The sequence below is a fragment of the Equus caballus genome, unplaced genomic scaffold (assembly GCF_041296265.1).
Source record: "Equus caballus isolate H_3958 breed thoroughbred unplaced genomic scaffold, TB-T2T haplotype2-0000775, whole genome shotgun sequence".
Lineage (NCBI taxonomy): Eukaryota > Metazoa > Chordata > Mammalia > Perissodactyla > Equidae > Equus > Equus caballus.
The window spans coordinates 15,001-32,500 of record NW_027221993.1 but is presented as its reverse complement, the minus strand read 5'-3'; the positions used below and the strand labels follow the sequence as shown (position 1 = coordinate 32,500).

Sequence of the window (17,500 nt, the reverse complement as noted above, 5' to 3'; positions counted from 1 at the left end):
TCCCCGGGGGCCGCCGCCCTGCCGGGTCGACCAGCTGTCCCGCCTGGACTTGGTCCCCGGCCCGGGGCGCGCGGGTCGACCAGATGTTCGCGCCGAGCGCCGCGGGGCCGCGGGGCGCACGGGCTTCTCGGAGCCCCTCGGGGCTCCCTGGAGGCTGCGGACGAGCGGCCGCGAGGCCCCCGGGGCCGCCGCCCTGCCGGGTCGACCAGCGGCCCGGCCCGGACTCGGCCCCCGGGTCCCGTGGCGCGCGGGTCGACCAGATGTCCGCGCCGAGCGCCGAGCGGCGCGGGACCGCGGGGCGCTCGGCCTTCTCGGAGGCTCGAGGGCTCCGGCGACCCGGCGGACGAGCAGCGGCGAGGCCGCCGGGGCCGCCGCCCTGCCGGGTCGACCGGCGACCCGGCCCCCGGGTCTGGTGGCACGCGGGTCGACCAGATGTCCGCGCCGAGCGCCGCGGGGTCGCGGGGCCACGGGGCGCTCGGGCTTCTCGGAGCCCCGAGGGCTCCCTGGAGCCTGCGGACGAGCAGCGGCGAGGCCCCCGGGGCCGCCGCCCTGCCGGGTCGACCAGCGGCCCGGCCCGGAATCGGCCCCCGGGTCCCGTGGCGCGCGGGCCGACCAGATGTCCGCGCCGAGCGCCGCGTGACTGCGGGTCGCTCGGGCTTCTCGCAGTCCCGAGGGTTCCGCGGGCACGTAGCTGCGAGACCCGGGCGGCTGCCCTCCGCCCGGCTCACGGGGGCGGTCGTGTCCATCAGCTGGTCGTGCGGAAATCCCGTGGTTGGCCTCCCTCCCTCCCTCCCTCCCTCCCTCCCTCCCTCGTCCAGCCGCACGTTTGCGGGGTTCGTGCGACTGGGATGAAATAGACCTTCCTTCCAAAGGACAATCGGAGATCATCCATCATACCTCTCGAGTCCCCAAAAGCCAAGAAACACGCCAACCAAAACGCTTTTATTATGCCAACGGTTCCCGTTTTCATTCCTATCGTTTAGGGAGGTTTGGTGGCAGCAGCGGCCGAAAGCAAAAGGAAACCCGAGGAAAGCGGCTCCATCCACCAGGGCTGTGTCTCATCCGTGCCGACGCAGGAGGGACGGGCTTCGTTCGTTCGTTCGCTGCGGCCCAAATTCCCGGGCCGCCCGAGGACCGCTCGCACCGGCCCGAGGGAGGGAGCCCCGGCAGGCAGGACGCCTCCGGTGAAATGGCCAAGTCGACCGCGCGACCCACAACCCGCCCGACTGGGGGCGAGAAGGCGCATGGAGGAGGACTCCGTCCCCTAGTCGGCAGACGGCCCTGGGACAGGGACGTTCGCCAAAACCTCCCCAAGGCCGCTTTCCGTGACCGAGTCGGCCTCCCCGCCTGTACTCGTCCCGGCCCGAGAAACGAGACGCGGGGTGGATCGGGACCAGGCGACGCACCAGGCCGGCCGGCGCTGCATCCTCCCTCCCCCGACCTGACCTGACCTGGACGAACGCCTCCCCATCGCCCGCCCCCGCGAGGCTGATCCGTCCGGCCGGTGAGGAGGCCGCTTGTCGGGCGCCACCGGCTGCCCGGCATCCTCTTATATAGTGTTCGAGGAGGTCGACCAGGTGGCCCGGCCGGGATGGGGGGGGGGGGGGGGGTGCGGGGGGTGGTGTCCCGGGCGGCGGGGGGCGGGGGGGTAGGAGTGGAGAGGGAAAGGTGGGCGGGGCGAATGCCGGGGGGGGGGGGGGGGGGGGCGGGGGTCGGCGCGGGGCGGGGCGGGGCGGGAGTTGGGGATGGGGGAGGGGCGGGAGGCCGTCTGGACATGGAGGGTCGGAAGAGCGGTGGTGACAATGATTTTCATTATCATTTAGAAAGAAGAACGTGGACTTCTTTAGAGGAGTCCTTTGAATAGCTTCTCCATTTAGTTAACATACATCCAAATGGAGGTCGGGAAACTTGGGTCCTGTTAACATATGGATGGAAGTGGAAAGAACTATCGCGATGACCGTCCTTGTGTTTCTTTTATTTTTTCTTTCTTCCTTCTCCCCAAAGCCGCCCCCCCCCACCCCCGCCCCGCCCCGCCCCGCCCCGTCCCGTCCCGTCCCGTCCATCCATAGTTGTAGGTTCCAGTGGTAGGTCTTTCGGGTTTCTGCTATGTGGGCTTGAAGGGCGATGCTGGGTCTGGGGCTGCGCCCAGGATCCGAACCGGTGAAAACCTGGGCCGTCGAAGCCGGGGGTCGGGGTGGGGGCGCGTACTTGACCGCTCGTCCACGGGCTCGGCCCCCGGCCCTTGTTTTCTAGGGAGAGAGACAGAGAGACCCGATCCATTTTCTCTTGGCCTCTAAAGCGTGTGTGTGGTCGAAAGGCGACGGAGAGAGGGGTTCTGGTCCAGAAAGCCCCGACCGCGCCGCCGCGGGGATCGGTCGGTCCCGCCCGAACCGTCCGAGTCGGAAAGGAACGGACAGCTTTCCTCCTTTGGGCCCCTGACTTGGGACCAACAGGGGAAGAGAAACAGGCCTCTCTCCCTCACACCCTGGCCCCTTCCCCCAGGACGCCCTCCTTCTAGTCAGCCCGCCTCTGGCTTTTCCACACGCCGACGACCGCTCGTCGGCATGGACCCACCTTCCTTGGGGGACACCACCACACGACTCTCCCACTCGTCTGCCTGCCTTTCGTTGGCGTCGCTGCCAAAGGCGAGGGGTAGGGGTGGCGGTGGCAGGGACGGCAGGGGCCCAGCGGCTCTCTGGAGGGTGAGGAAGTCTTGCTGGTTCTCCTAGGTCGGTGATCTTTCTCGATCTCCACACACATTCTTCGTTTGGGGAGCCAAGAGACGCCCTCTGAGGAATCCCTATGGCCAGGGTCGATCACTTACTCGCTCACTGCCTCGGCCTCGGCCTTGGCCTCTGTCCACCTTGTCTCTCTCCCTCCCTCCCTCCCTCGTCGGTCTCTGTGTGTGGACGTCTAGGTGGAGGCGAGGCAGGGAGGCCATCCACCCACCCACCCACCTCGTGGTTTACCACACGCTCTACACGGAGGTAGAATTCCCATCCCACCGAATCCATCCTTTCCACGGGGCACAAGCCAGTGGCCTTCGGGAGTCTCCCTCCCCAAGGTGGCGCATCCGTCACGGCTATCTATTTCCAGAAGGTTTCCGTTTCCATCCCCTCCCTCCGAAAGAAAAAACGGCCCCACTCCCGGATCTGCCTCACCACGACCACCACCACCGCCGCCATCTGCTGTCGCCCTCTAGGGTTGGACCGTTCTAGCTCTCTCCTCTGTGTGGAATCGCAACGTAGGTCGCCTTGGATGTCTGGCACCTCTCACTTAGCAGAAGGTTTTGGAGGCTCAGGCTGGGCCACGCTTTGGCCCGGGTCAGTGTTCCGTTCCTCCGGACGGCTTCCTCGTTTTCCACGAGAAGGAGCCGTGAAGACGGAAAGGAAGGGCGGATGGATGGCTTCTCCCGTGCTACCGAGTCCCTCTCCCCTTTTCCCCAAAGCGTGAGGGGCGGTCGACAGGATCTTCTCTGATGACAAAAGTCAGAGGCACCCCGGGTCAGACACCGTGCGAGGCGTTGGTGTGTTCTCGAGACGAGAACACGTCCCCGTCAGCGTTTCCTGTCGTTCTCGTTCCGAAAGGATTCACGCGCCACCCCGTCTCCCTCAAGGTCTTAGGGCTGTCGTGCTCCGCAGCCGTCACGTGTCGTGGATCCTGGGCACCACCACGCCACCCCGCCCCCGCCCCCCCGCCATAGCTGTCGATCGCTACGTGGCACGCCTACGTTTGCCCAAAAGAGCAGTCCGATGGACAGCGTGGGTGCTTTTCCCAGCAGGCAGGCAGGTGAGAGTCACCCCTCTAGAAGGTTTCCAAGCCCCGTTCCATTCTCAGAGGCAGCTCCTTTGGCCATCAAGGAGGCAGGCGATGGGGGTGGGGGTGGGGATGGGGATGGGGCCGGGGCCTCTGTCCCTCTGTCGCGGTAGAAATGATTGGGAAAGGAGGGACGATGGGCGTAGGTCAACCATCCTGGGCGGTGGTGCTTTGGGAGCTTTTTCTAGAAGAAGGAGCGAACGGCCTTCCCTGGGAAGGGAGGAAACCAGAGGAGGTCCCCCTCAGACCGACCTGACACGAGAAGGACACTCTCTCTCTCTCTCCCTTTTCTTCCTGACTTGAAATCAGGAGACAAAACTCCCCTGCCAAAGGGGCCCTCCCGAAACGGGGAGTGAGGAAGACCTCCTTCTCTTCACGGCTGAAGTTCTCCCTGCCTTTCCTGGACGGGAAGGATAGCACCTACGCCCGCTGCCGTCGGCGACTTTTAGTCCACCTGGAGAGGAAGAAATTCTTTCCCGTGGCCGAACCCTGGCGGTTCGTTCGTGCTGCAGAGGACGTGGCCCTCTCTGACACACCCAGGAACCTCCTCGCTCCGGGTCGCTCCGGGTCGAGGAGAGGGAGTTCTGTTCTGTGGTTTAGAATGGTGCTTAAAAAGGGACATCGCTTACAAAGGGTCCTCGTCCCCCTTCCTAAACGGACGGCTCGGCTCGGAGGCGTGAGATACGTTTCGCATCCTCCTCGTCGTCTTCACTCAAAGTTTTATTGGAGTTTTGAAGATTTTATTTTTTGTCTTTCCTTTTTCTCCCCAAAGCCCCCCGGTACATAGTTGTGTGTTCTTCGTTGTGGGTCCTTCTAGCGGTGGCATGTGGGACGCCGCCTCAGCGTGGTTTGATGAGCAGTGCCGTGTCCGCGCCCGGGATCCGAACCGACGAAACACTGGGCCGCCTGCAGCGGAGCGCGCGAACTTAACCACTCGGCCACGGGGCCAGCCCCTTACTGGATTTTTAAAACAACTCCGGGGGCCGGCCCGGTGGCGCAGCGGTGAAGTTCGCACGTTCCGCTCCGCCGGCCCCGGGTTCGCCGGTCCGGATCCCGGGCGCAGGACCCAGCACCGCTTGGCGAGACACTCTATGGCAGGCATCCCACCTGGAAAGTAGAGGGGGATGGGCACGGATGTCAGCTCAGGGCCAGTCTTCCTCGGCCGACAGAGGAGGATTGGCGGCAGATGTTCGCTCAGGGCTCATCTTCCTCAAAAATAAAATAATAAATCGATTCGATAAAATATCAAATAACACAACCGCGGGATCACGACTTAGAGTCACCATTGGCCCGATGATGCCACTCCCCACCCCCCCCACACCCCTACCCCCCACCATTTGGAGGTGCCGTCAGTGGGATTCGTTCCTGTTTGTCCATCTTTCTTCCTCTTTTTTTTTTTTTTTTTTTTAAAGACCGGCACCCGAGCTCATTGCCAATCTTATCTTTTCTTTTTATTCCTCCTCCTTCTTCTTCTTCTCCCCAGAGCACCCCAGTACCTAGTTGTATATTCTCTTTGAGGGTCCCTCTGGTTCTGCCGTGTGGGACGCCACCTCAGCGTGGCTTGATGAGCGGTACCGTGTCCGAGCCCAGGATCCGAACCTTTGAAGCCCCGGGCCGCTGAAGCGGAGCGTGCAAACTCAACCGCTCGGCCACGGGGTCAGCCCCTTCAGAGGAGGAGGAGGAGGAGGAGGAGGAGGAGGAGGAGGAGGAGGAGGAGGAGGAGGCAGGCGCTGTGTGAAGTCGCCAGTGAGTCTGTGGAAAGAGACGGAGGATTTCCCATGGGAAGCTGGGGCGGGGGACACGGACCAATGTCGTGCGAACTTGAAGGTGAATGATCAAAAAACCCACACACGCCTAGAGCAGCGGGTTGCCAGTTAGGAGTTTGCTTGCCGGGCCCATAACGCAGGGCTCATCGATGAGCCAAACCGTCCGTGATCCTCAAGCAGTCTAGTAGGGTTAGAGAAAGGAGGGGGGCACTCTTTCTGCCCCAGACGAGGCGAGTTTCTCAGACAGCCACCCTGCCCCAACATCTTCCCTCCCTGCCTCCCGGCCCTTGGCGGACTGCGGCCTAAGGGTGGGGGAATTGAAGAAAGCCGTTCAATGGAAAAGAGCCCGAGGCCATGGGAGAGAGCTTCCTGCACTTGAATGAAGCCCTGACACCAGGCCCGTCGGAATGAATGGGCCTGACCTCCCCTCCCCCCTCCCCCCTCCCAGGCTGGCGAGTCCCACCGACTCGACTCGGCAGTGGAAGGCTAGGGGTTTCCTCCGAAATGGTGAACCGGCCCCCTTGTCCACAGGAAAACCACACACGGCTACAGCCTAGGCAGGATCTCGGGCCAAGTCGTCAGGGTGGCAAGATGATGGTGGATGAGAGGAAACTTGTTCTGGGACCGCCCCGCCCCCCCCATCGCCTCTCTGGCTGACAAGAGGGCTGGGGAGCGGTGAGGGTCAGGGGGAGAGTGGGGGCGGGGCCGGGACAGGGACCACCGGGCAGTAGGACGGGAGTAGCCCTGAGGCCTGCCTGCCTGCCTGCCTGCCTGCTTCCTTCCCTGCCGGCGCAGGGCTGAGAGAGGCACGGGGCACGCTGGCTCCTGCCCCTTCACTCATTCGGGAAGCCTTCTGTTGTTGCTCCTGAGGTGCCGGCTGCGGTGACAGACAGAGCAAAACTCCTCTCTCTGTCTATTTCTTCAAAGGCCCGAGTCTGAGCTACGACAGATTCCCCTGTGGCTCGACCCGCAACCTCCCATCCTGCCAGACCAGACCCCTTGTCCAAAAACCTCCACTGGAGGAGCTCTTTCACCTGACCCGGAAAGGAAACACCAGCCCTGCCTCAGCCTCACACCCACCACCACCACCACCACCACAACCATCCCCCCCCGCCCCACTCTCCTCCGGACCCAGATACCTAACAGAGAGAACAAAAATCCAAAAATCCTGCTGCTCTCCTTCTACCGCCTCCACTTTAGAAGAGTCGGTCTCCCCCGAACACCTCAGACTCTGTGACTTCCCGCGGCCTCCCTTTCCCCGTCCCCATGCTCTCCCCGGACGGGCCCCATCTTACACTCGAACGACAGCTCCACCGCTCGGGGCAGCTAGACACGATGTCCCAAAGTGGCCCAGACGGTAGCCTGGTCGATTCCAAAGGACCCACACACGCAGTCGGCCATAAACGTGGTGTGGAGATCGTGGACGTTCGCGGGCCTCTGATGAAATTGCTGCTCCGGGGACCCCGGCGTCTAGGACCCGTCTTCTCCATGTTCTTCACACTGTTGCTCCTGGGCCGGTTATTCTCTTCCCTCTCGCTGACCTTAACGTTTTGTCTCTGCCATTGAATTTTTTTTTTAAAGATTTTATTTTTTCCTTTTTCTCCCCAAAGCCCCCCGGTACATAGTTGTGTATTCTTCGTTGTGGGTTCTTCTAGTTGTGGCATGTGGGACGCTGCCTCAGCGTGGTCTGATGAACAGTGCCATGTCCGCGCCCAGGATTCGAACCCACGAAACACTGGGCCGCCTGCAGCGGAGCGTGCGAACTTAACCACTCGGCCACGGGGCCAGCCCCCTCTGCCATTGAATTTTGACTGTGCGAATGTGACTTGCCGCTGTAGGGCTGCGTGGATCTCTCAGGCATCCTGCTGTGCCATGCGGGGGGGGGGGGAATCCTTGGTGGGTGGGTCGATAGACGTCCCTTTGGTTGTCCCCTGGAGGGGAGAGACAGAGGGGACGACTCAATCCACCACGAACGCTGATGTCGCTCCGATAAACCTGTAGCGGTGATTCTAGTTTATGGCCCGTGTCCTGAAAAGAACTTCCCGAAGGGCCAGCCCGGCGGCACAGCAGTTAAGTTCGCACGTTCCGTTTTGTCGGCCAGGGGTTCGCCGGTTCGGATCCGGGGTGCGGACGTGGCGCCGCTTGGTGAGCCACGCTGTGGTTGGCGTCCCGCCTATCAACGGGAGGAGGATGGGCACGGATGTTAGCTCGGGACCACTCTCCCGGGGCAAAAAGAGGAGAATTGGCAGCAGGTGTCAGCTCGGGGCTCGTCTTCCTCGAAAAATAAATTAATTAAATAAATAAAAACAACTTCCCAAACCTCTCTGATAACTTGAAGCTTTGAAGTTTTGCGAGGTGAAATCAGGTGATAAAAAAGTCCACGGACGGGGGCAGCCCCGTGGCCGAGTGGTTAAGTTCACACGCTCCCCTTCGGCGGCCCAGGGTTTTGCCCGTTCAGATCCCAGGCACGGACACGGCACCGCTCGTCGGGCCGTGTGGAGGCGGCGTCCCACATGCCACAACTAGAACGGCCCTCAACTAAGATAGACAACTATGTCATGGGGGGGATTTGGGGAGAAAAATCGCGGGGGGGGGGGAAACAAAAACGGAAGATTGGCAACAGTCGTTAGCTCGGGTGCCAAACTTAAGACAAAAACAATTTCCTTGACGATGTAGATCATTTCCGAGTAAGATAGAACCTGAGACGTGAGTGGCTAAATAGAAGTTTATCTACTTTGGGTTTGTGAGGATACGGAAACGAAAAGACCTTTGGGTCTATCGAGGAACACGTCTCGTGCTTTATTAAAAGCTTTGACAGGGGACGGCGGCACGGCGGCATAGTGGTTAAGCTCCTGCACTCAGCTTCGGCAGCCTGGGGTCCTCGGGTTCAGATCCCGGGCGTGGACCTCCACCGCTCCTCACTCCGGGCTGTGGTGGCATCCCGTCCGCAAGATCAAGGAAGTGGGGCGCAGGTGTTACCTCGGGCCCGCTCTCCCTCAAGCAGAAAGAAGAGGAAGATTGGCAACAGGCGTCAGCTCTGTGAGGGCCGATCTTCCTCACCCAAAAACTAAAGTGAGATGAAATCAAATAAAGCGAAGGAAGAGATAAACCTATGAAATCCCATGTTTCTAAAAGTGGCCAAGTGTTTAGAAATTGGCCAAGCGACAGACTGCTCATGGGAAGGACAGTTCCTAATTGCTGACTTCTTAGTTTTCACCAAAATTAAGGTTCGTGAGGGTTAAAAATTCTACTTAACGAATGCGATGAAAGCCACTAGGCCGGCCCAGTGGCGCGCTGGTTAAGTGTGCCTGTTCCACTTCGCCGGCCCGGGGTTCGCCGGTTCGGATCCCGGGGGTGGACGTGGCACCGCTGGGCGAGCCACGTGGTGGTAGGCGTCCCACATATGAAATAGAGGAAGATGGGCACGGAGGTTAGCTCAGGGCCAGCCTTCCTCGGCAAAAAGAGGAGGATTGGCAGCAGTTAGCTCAGGGCTCATCGTCCTCAAAACAAAACAACACAAAACAAAACAAAAAGCCACTAAAAGTGAATATGGGAAACATCTTTGTGTTCAAGGAAAGTGAGATGGCTGCCTTCAGGCAAGAGGGCCTAAAAAGTAAAGATCGTTTTGTCTGTGAAAAGGTGATCACGGGGAAAAAAATCTGAGAAAAAGGTCTGTTCGTGGTCAAGTGGCCTAAAATTGGAACGAGTGGACAGATAGAAATGGCGAGCGATAGGATCTATTGGAGTCTATGAGGAAGCCATTGGGTGTCGGCCTAATTCGGCCTGACAGTGTTTTTCCAAAAGGGCCTGACGTGGCCGTCGAGCACGCATTGCATCGTAGATCTGCTTTAAACATTTCCTACGGCAAGAACCAATGCCCTTAAGGGAAAGGAGCAGCTTCCCCGTGCTCGGGCCTTTCCTTAAGGAGAGGCATCTTTCCTTAGGCTAGGAACGGATGGTTGCGCTCACCTTTGACCATCCGGCTCACCTGTGACCACCCAGGCCCAGACAACAGACCTGCCACCCAGCGGTGTCTGTCGATCGCTGTGCTGACAGAGCAGTGTCGCGACTATCGTCCAAGGGACCTTTCGATCCTATGTGAAACGTCCTCTCTGGGGGTCTAGAAGCACTCTGTACACCCCACTTCCCGGGCGCCCTTTCTTCCTTCAGGAAGAAAGGCCCCGGGCCACAGTCCTTACATCTTAGGTCAGAATAAACTCACCCCGATTTTCACGGATAGATTGGTTCCGGATTATTTCCATCGACAGAATGGAATCAAGTCAATGAGTTTCAAGATCGGAGGGAAGCTGATGCAAAATCAGAATTGGTTTTTCTCGCTCTCGAAAGGATACTTTTCTCTAACTTCTAGTCTCCTCCTGATAAAGACATTGGAAAAGGTTTCTCTTGACCTCTGAGGGAATCGACACCAAAGACAGAGATCCTCCATTTTGTCAGAATGATTTCCTAGGCCTCTAACGGAGGAGGCCTCCCTCGGACGGGAGCTCAGCTTTTGTTTTGCAACAGTTTTCCTCTCTCTGCTTGCCTTTAACATCTCCTTTCCCGTTCTTCTTTTTTGGAAGGGAAATACGTGCACCGCTGGGGGGGGGGGGGGGGGAAGAATTTTCTAAATGACCAAAGAAGATCTACGACTGTTGTTATTTTGGTTTCACGGAGCAGTTCCACGTCCACATTTACCCCATTTTAAACACCCACACACACTCACAGCACGGCGCTGTGAGGATGTCCCGGGGAACTCGATTTGTGGAGGGAATGGCTGTGAGGTCTCTGCCCCCAACCCGCACCATTTGGGTGCTTCTGCTTGTTGATGAGGACGGGAAGCCCTGCTGAAATCCATATTCTTATCACCACACGTGAATCTGCACCCATGCTCCCCCCGTGTGTCATCTTTGGGCTTTGCTGTGGCCCCGTGCGGAGGGAGACCCGTTTTGTCTTGTAAACTTTTCAGCGGCCAAGCGGCTCGGTCCTTTCCTCTACGACTTGTGGGCTCTGTCTGTCCGTCTGCCTTAGAAAGACCCTCTGGGCCGGAAGTGACAGGCTGCACACAATTCCTGACAGACTGCGGACAATTCCTCCGTCGTCACGGTCCTTCTCTGATGACGTGCATGGTTTCGGTTTGACAGCGACCCCCACCCCCCACCCCGCCCTGATTTTCTAAGTCCTCCCGGGACCCGGGAAGTGCTCGGGCCGCTCAGGGAATCGGGGGCCGGCAGCCCCGGCCTGCCCCGTGGCATCTCCGGGGACTTTTCCACCCTCTGTCCGCGTCAGCCAGCCGGCAGCCCCGGCCCGGCCCAGGAGTCACGTGGGGAGTCTGTCCCCTTCCTGGCAAGCCCACCCACCCCACCCCCCTCCCCGCCGATTTTCCAAGACCTCCTTCTGCGCCCAGGGTTGCCCTGTGCTGCCTGGGAGCTCCGAGGTGGACATCCTGGGGCCTCGCGTGGTGACCTCCCGGCCGCCCCAAGCGGGCCCAGAGAGAAAGAGAGAGAGAGACAGAGTCAGAGACAGAGAGACAGAGAGACAGAGACAGAGGTAGACAGAGAGAGACCTGACCCGGCGGTGGGCTCAGGCTGTGCACTCTCGCTGGCCGGTGACCCGGTTCCCTCCCGCTGACCCCTCCGCGCCGGTTGTTGGGCGCCATCTGGCGGCCGCTTTTACAGAGTGGCCCTCCTCCGGAGCCCCGGCGACATGAGCAAGGGATGGGACTTGCAGGACATCTGTGTGGTTTCCAGTGTGGGTCTGTGTGGAACAGAGCTGCTAAGAACATTCATGCCCCGGATTCTGTGTGAATGAACAGGAACGTGGCCGCAGCCCCCACCCCGCCCCCCGCCCCAGCCCCCGGGAGTGGCGGGAGTGGTGCCCTCCAGACCACCCTCGGGTTGGATGCCTCCCTCCCTGGAAGGACTCACGGGACTCCACAAAAGCTGACTTCCTGGAGGTCCAGCGGAGACCCCCAAGGCCCAAGGCCCCCCCCCACCACCACCACAGATCACTGTGGAAGCCTTAACGACCCAAGGCTCCAGCTACATACAGACGCTCTTAGGAGGCAAGATACACCAAGGGCTTATGTAGGTTGCCACTTTCGGTGGTTGTTTCCGCGGCGTGTGAGTTTTGGAACCCGCCACGCCATTTTTCACAGAGGCCATACCGTTTCCCTTCACCACCAGTGAGGCGTGAGTGACTGACTTGGCTTCTCCGCGACCTCACTAGCAGTTTGATCCTGTTCCTGTATTTGGAAGAAGCCAGTCTCACCCGTGTGTCCCCACAATGTCTCCCTCTAATTTTCTCACTTGCTTTTCCAGGGAACAGCTCACATCTTTGCATGCGCTTATTGGTCATCCATGCGTACCTCCTCCTCCCCAGGTGAAAGTGCCTGCTCTGTCTATTGGCCTTCCATTGTATTTGTATTTTTCAGTGTTGATTTCCCCCGGGTCTCCACTCCATTGTGGGGGTTTTTTGTTGTTGTTGTTTTTTTTTTTTCTGCTTAAAGATTGCCACCTGAGCTAAGCCTCTGTTTCCCATCTTTGTCAGTTTCAGAGGGTAGATTTCTCAGTCTTGCTCTTTCCCAAGTTCTGCACGCCCTTGTGTGTGTGTGTGTTTTTTTTTTTTTTTTTTTGCTCAAATATTGAACCTAAGCTAGCATCTGTTGCCCATCTTCGTCAGTTTGAGAGGGTAGGTTTCTCAGTGTTGCTTTTTCCCCAGGTCTCCAAGTCCCTCAGTGTGTGTGTGTGTGAGTGTGTGTGTTTTCTTTGCAAGATTGGCACTTGAGCTAACGTGTGTTGCCAATCTTTGTCAGTTTCAGAGGCTAGATTTTTCAGTATCGCTCTTTCCCAAGGTCTCCACTCCCTTGCTCTTTTCTTTTCTTTTTTTTTTTTTTTTTTGGCTTAAAGATTGTCACCTGAGCTAGGCTCTGTTGCCCTGCTTCCTCCGTTTCAGCGGGTACCTTTTTTCAGGGTTGCTTTTTCACCGGGTCTCCTCGCCATTGTATTTTTATATTTTTTATTTTTTTTGCTTAATGATTGCCACCTGAGCTAGCCTCTGTTGCCCATCTTCTTCAGTTTCAGATGGTAGATTTCTCAGTGTTGCTTTTTCCCCAGGTCTCCACGCCCTTGTGTGTTTCTTTTGCTTAACGATTGCCACCTGAGCTAGCCTCTGTGGCCCATCTTTGTCAGTTTCAGAGGGTAGATTTCTCAGTCTTGCTCTTTCCCAAGTTCTGCACGCCCTTGTGTGTGGGTTTTTTTTTTTTTTTTTTTTGCTCAAATATTGAACCTAAGCTAGCATCTGTTGCCCTTCTTCGTCAGTTTCAGAGGGTGGATTTCTCCGTGTTGCTTTTTCCCCAGGTCTCCACGCCCTTGTGTGTTTCTTTTGCTTAACGATTGCCACCTGAGCTAGCCTCTGTGGCCCATTTTCGTCAGCTTCAGAGGGTGGATTTCTCAGTGTTGCTTTTTCCCCAGGTCTCCAAGTCCCTCAGTGTGTGTGTGTGTGAGTGTGTGTGTTTTCTTTGCAAGATTGGCACTTGAGCTAACGTGTGTTGCCAGTCTTTGTCAGTCAGAGGCTAGATTTTTCAGTATCGCTCTTTCCCAAGGTCTCCACTCCCTTGCTCTTTTCTTTCTTTCTTCCTTTCTTTCTTTCTTTCTTTCTTTTTGGCTTAAATATTGTCACCTGAGCTAGGCTCTGTTGCCCTGCTTCCTCCGTTTCAGCGGGTACCTTTTTTCAGGGTTGCTTTTTCACCGGGTCTCCTCGCCATTGTAGTTTTTTATTTTATTTTATTATTTTGCTTAATGATTGCCACCTGAGGTAGCCTCTGTTGCCCATTTTCGTCAGCTTCAGAGGGTGGATTTCTCAGTGTTGCTTTTTCCCCAGGTCTCCACGCCCTTGTGTGTTTCTTTTGCTTAAAGATTGCCACCTGAGCTAGCCTCTGTTGCGCTTCTTTCTCAGTTTCAGAGGGTAGATTTCTCAGTGTTGCTTTTTCGCCAGCTCTCCACGCCCTGGTGTCTTTCTTTTCTGCTTAAAGGTTCCAACCTGAGCTAGCGTCTGTTGCCCATGTTCCTCAGTTTCAGAGGGTGGATTTCTCCGTGCTGCTTTTTACCCGGGTCTCCACGCCCTTGTGTGTTTCTTTTGCTTAACGATTGCCACCTGAGCTAGCCTCTGTTGCGCTTCTTTCTCAGTTTCTGAGGGTGGATTTCTCAGTGTTGCTTTTTCCCCAGGTCTCCACGCCCTTGTGTGTTTCTTTTGCTTAACGATTGCCGCCTGAGCTAGCCTCTGTGGCCCATTTTCGTCAGCTTCAGAGGGTGGATTTCTCAGTGTTGCTTTTTCCCCAGGTCTCCACGTCCCTCAGTGTGTGTGTGTGTGTGTGAGTGTGTGTGTTTTCTTTGCAAGATTGGCACTTGAGCTAACGTGTGTTGCCCATCTTTGTCAGTTTCAGAGGCTAGATTTTTCAGTATCGCTCTTTCCCAAGGTCTCCACTCCCTTGCTCTTTTCTTTGTTTCTTTGTTTCTTTCTTTCTTTCTTTTTGGCTTAAATATTGTCACCTGAGCTAGGCTCTGTTGCCCTGCTTCCTCCGTTTCAGAGGGTACCTTTTTTCAGGGTTGCTTTTTCACCGGGTCTCCTCGCCATTGTAGTTTTTTATTTTATTTATTTATTTTTTTGCTTAACGATTGCCACCTGAGCTAGCCTGTGTTGCCCATGTTCGTCAGTTTCAGAGGGTAGATTTCTCAGCGTTGCTTTTTCCCCAGGTCTCTACGCGCTTGTGTGTGTGTGTGTGTGTGTGTGTGTGTTCTGCTTAAAGATTGCCACCCGAGCTAGCCCCTGTTGCCCATCTTCGTCAGTTTCAGAGGGTAGATTTCTCAGTGTTGATTTTCCCCCAGTTCTCCACGCCCTCGTGCTTTTTTTTTTTTTTTAATTTCCTTAAATGTCGGCACCTCAGCTAGCCTCTTTTTCCCATCTTCGTCCGTTTCAGCGGGTAGACTCTCCGCCTGCCTTCGACAGACCCTCTGCGCTTGAAAGCTTTCCTCCTCCCGTCATCACGGTCCTTCTCGGATGACGTGCCTGGTTTCGGTTTGACCGTCCCCGCCCGCCCTGATTTTCTAAGTCCTCCCGGGAGCCCCGGGGGCGCTCCGGCCGCTCCGGGAAGCGGCGGCCTCCCGGCCGCACCGGCTCAGCCCGGCCCGGGCCGACCCCTGGCCTCTCTGGGGGAACTCTCCCCGTCCCCTTCCCGGTGAGCGCCCGAGAAACCTTTTCCGGGTCCCCCTCCTGCGGCTGGGGCTGCGCCTTGGCGGCCGCGAGCCCGCGGGCGGACGCCCCGGGGCCGAGCTGGGCCGGGAGGCTGGGTCCGAGGGGGCGCCGGGACGGGATCTGGCGGCCCGGCGGCCCGGCTGTGCTCCCCGGCGGGCCCGCGCTCCGGCTCCGTCCCGCTGAGGCGGTCGCCGGTCGCCGGGTGCCACCTGGCGGCCGCTTTTATATCGTCTCTTTCCTCCGGAGCTCCGGCGACGCGGGCCAAGGGACGGGACTCGGCCGCGGTGACCGAGGCAGAGTCCCGGGAGGCCGGCGTCGCTGGCGGGATCTGGCCCGGTGGCGCCGGGGCGTGAGCGCGACGCCCGCTCGCCGGAGATTGGAGGTGCAGGCTACTGAGGGAGGTGGCTGTCGCCGCGCCGCCCGGTGCCGGCCGGGGTGTGGGGCCTCCCGGACGGGTCGACCAGCAGCCGCCGGTGCCCCTCCGTCCCCGGGAGGGGGTGGGGGGCCGCCGCGGGGGAACGGGCGAGGGAACTCGTCCCGTGCCCGGCCGTCGTCCTGAGGGCGGCCCGGTGGTCGGGCCTTCCGCGTCGCCGATCCCCTTTCCGCGCCCCGCTCCGGAGGTGGGGGACCGGCCGGGGCCTTGCGGGGGAGGCCCGTGGAGGGCGCGACGGGCTCGGCCGCCGGGCTGGCCTTTTCCCCACTGGTCTTCCGAGTCGACCGGCTCTGGCGGTGGGGACCGGGCCCGGTCCTCGGATGCCTCCTCCTCCGTGGCAGTTTTTTGTCCAAGTCCCGCCCTGGAGAAGAGCGTGGACCGGCCCCGGGAGCCCTCGAGGGCGGGCCGGGGAGGGCGTCCCCGGCCGGGACGCGTGCCCGGGGTGGGTCCGGGCCGTCGGACCGGACTTCTCTCTCCGAGTTTCGCGGGTCGCGTCTTTGTCCGGAGGTGGGAGGGGGCCGGCTCGAGGCGTAGGTGGAGCCCCGGCTGAGGGACGGGAGCCACGGTCCCGCCCCGGGCCCGGTCGCCGGAGGCTCCTCCGTGGAATTCTTTTCTAAGTCCTGACCCGGCGACTCAGAGGGAGGGACCGACCGGTCCCGGCCCGCGCGGGCGGCCCGGGGAGGCTGTCCCCGGCTCCCCCTGCCGCCACGCTTCTGGGGTCGACCAGATGGCCCCGGGAGCTCCGGGCCTGGTGGCGATGGGGTCGTGCTTGGGGTCTGGTGGCCGTGGCCGTGATCCAGGGGTTCCCCTCGTGATCCGTGGGTGGGCCCCGTCTCCGGGCGCGGCGATTCTTGCCCCTGAATGGGTGGTTTTGTGCCGCCAGATAAGTGCTGACACGCTCTGCTCGGGTGACAGTCGCCCGAGAGCTTCCGGGTGCCTGGATGCGTGTGCGGGGAGGTCTCCGGGCTCTGGCCGAGAATCGGACGCCCGTTTCCACCCCCGCCGCTTGAGCCGCCCGCTGGGGCCTGCGCGCCGGCTCTTGTGCGTTCCAGGCGTCCCCGCGACCGTGGTGCCACCTCCGGTCTCTGGTACCCGAGGGCGGCGGGGTTAGGGGCGCGGGGTCCTCTACCACGTGCACTCCCTGCCGCCGGCACCCGGGTGCGGTCGCGACTTACCCCGTCCCGCCGGCTCCGTGCCAGTGCGTGTCAGGCGTTCTCGTCCTGGGGTCGTCGCCCGCGCTTGCTAGAGGAGGAGGGGGGCCGGTGAGGCTGAAGCAGGCTCCTCCGCTGGCTGTCCTCGCCGGCCTTCCCTTGCTCGGGGATCCCTCGCGTTATGCTGCTGATCGATGTGGTGATGCTGTGCTCTCCCGGGCCGGGCCTAAGCCGTGCCAGACGAGGGACGGACGTTCATGGCGAACGGGACCGCTCTTCTCGCTCTGCCCGCGGGCCCCCTCGCCCGTTCTCCCCCGCTGCGAGTGGCGTGTGGGAGGTGGCAGGGGTGCGGAATCCGGCCCGACCTCGCTCCCCCGCCCCGTGCCTTGTGGCGTGGGCGGTGTCGGGGTCTCCGTGACGCGGCGGATGCTCCGCCTGTGCCTCTTGGCTGTGTCTCGCGGGCGGCCCTCCCCACGGTGGGGCGGGCCGTGTTGCCGCCGCGCCGCGCGCCTTCTTGGACGCGTGAGCGCGCTCCCCCGGCCGTTGGCGGTGCCCCTGGAGTGTTCCAGGTCGTCCCTCAGGCGCCCGAGGCCGAGTGGCGGTGTCGTTCCCTGTTCCCGTCGCCCTCCTCAGGTGACCGCTGCGCTGGTGTGTCTGAGAAGCGGGGGGTCGAGTCGGTAAGGGAGGCGTGCCCGTCCCCCTCGCGGGGGACGGGTGCCTCGTCGCCCCCACCCCACGGCGTGCCGTGTGGGGGCGGGCAGGCTCGGGCGCGTGCCCGCGTGTTCCCCTTGCTGGGGTTTCCACGCGGGTGTGGGAGTGATTGTGGCGGGCCGAGCCAGCGGCGTGATGCTGGCTCTTTGGTTGGGAGGTGCTGTTTGATCGGCACCTCCGTCCCAGTCTCTGCCTCCCTTGGTCTCGGCCTGAGGGGAGGCACTGACTTGGGAGCCGCACAGGGGCCTTTTAGATCCCTAGCTAAGCCCAGTGTGGCCGGAGATGGCGAGCCCGGGGCAGCGCGGGCTCGCGGCCCTGACCACGGACGCTCCGACTTGCTCTAGGCCTTACCTCTACCGCAGATCCCTCCTGCG

The 17,500-nt window shown here is 60.2% G+C and overlaps 1 long non-coding RNA gene across 1 annotated transcript; it reads left to right on the top strand.

The window, feature by feature from the left end:
- Positions 1 to 61: 61 nt before the first annotated feature.
- On the top strand, positions 62 to 1,962 carry LOC138922354 (uncharacterized). Its single transcript, XR_011435444.1, has 2 exons — positions 62 to 1,504; positions 1,824 to 1,962. It is a non-coding gene; the product is annotated as an uncharacterized lncRNA (long non-coding RNA).
- The last annotated feature ends 15,538 nt before the right edge of the window (positions 1,963 to 17,500 follow it).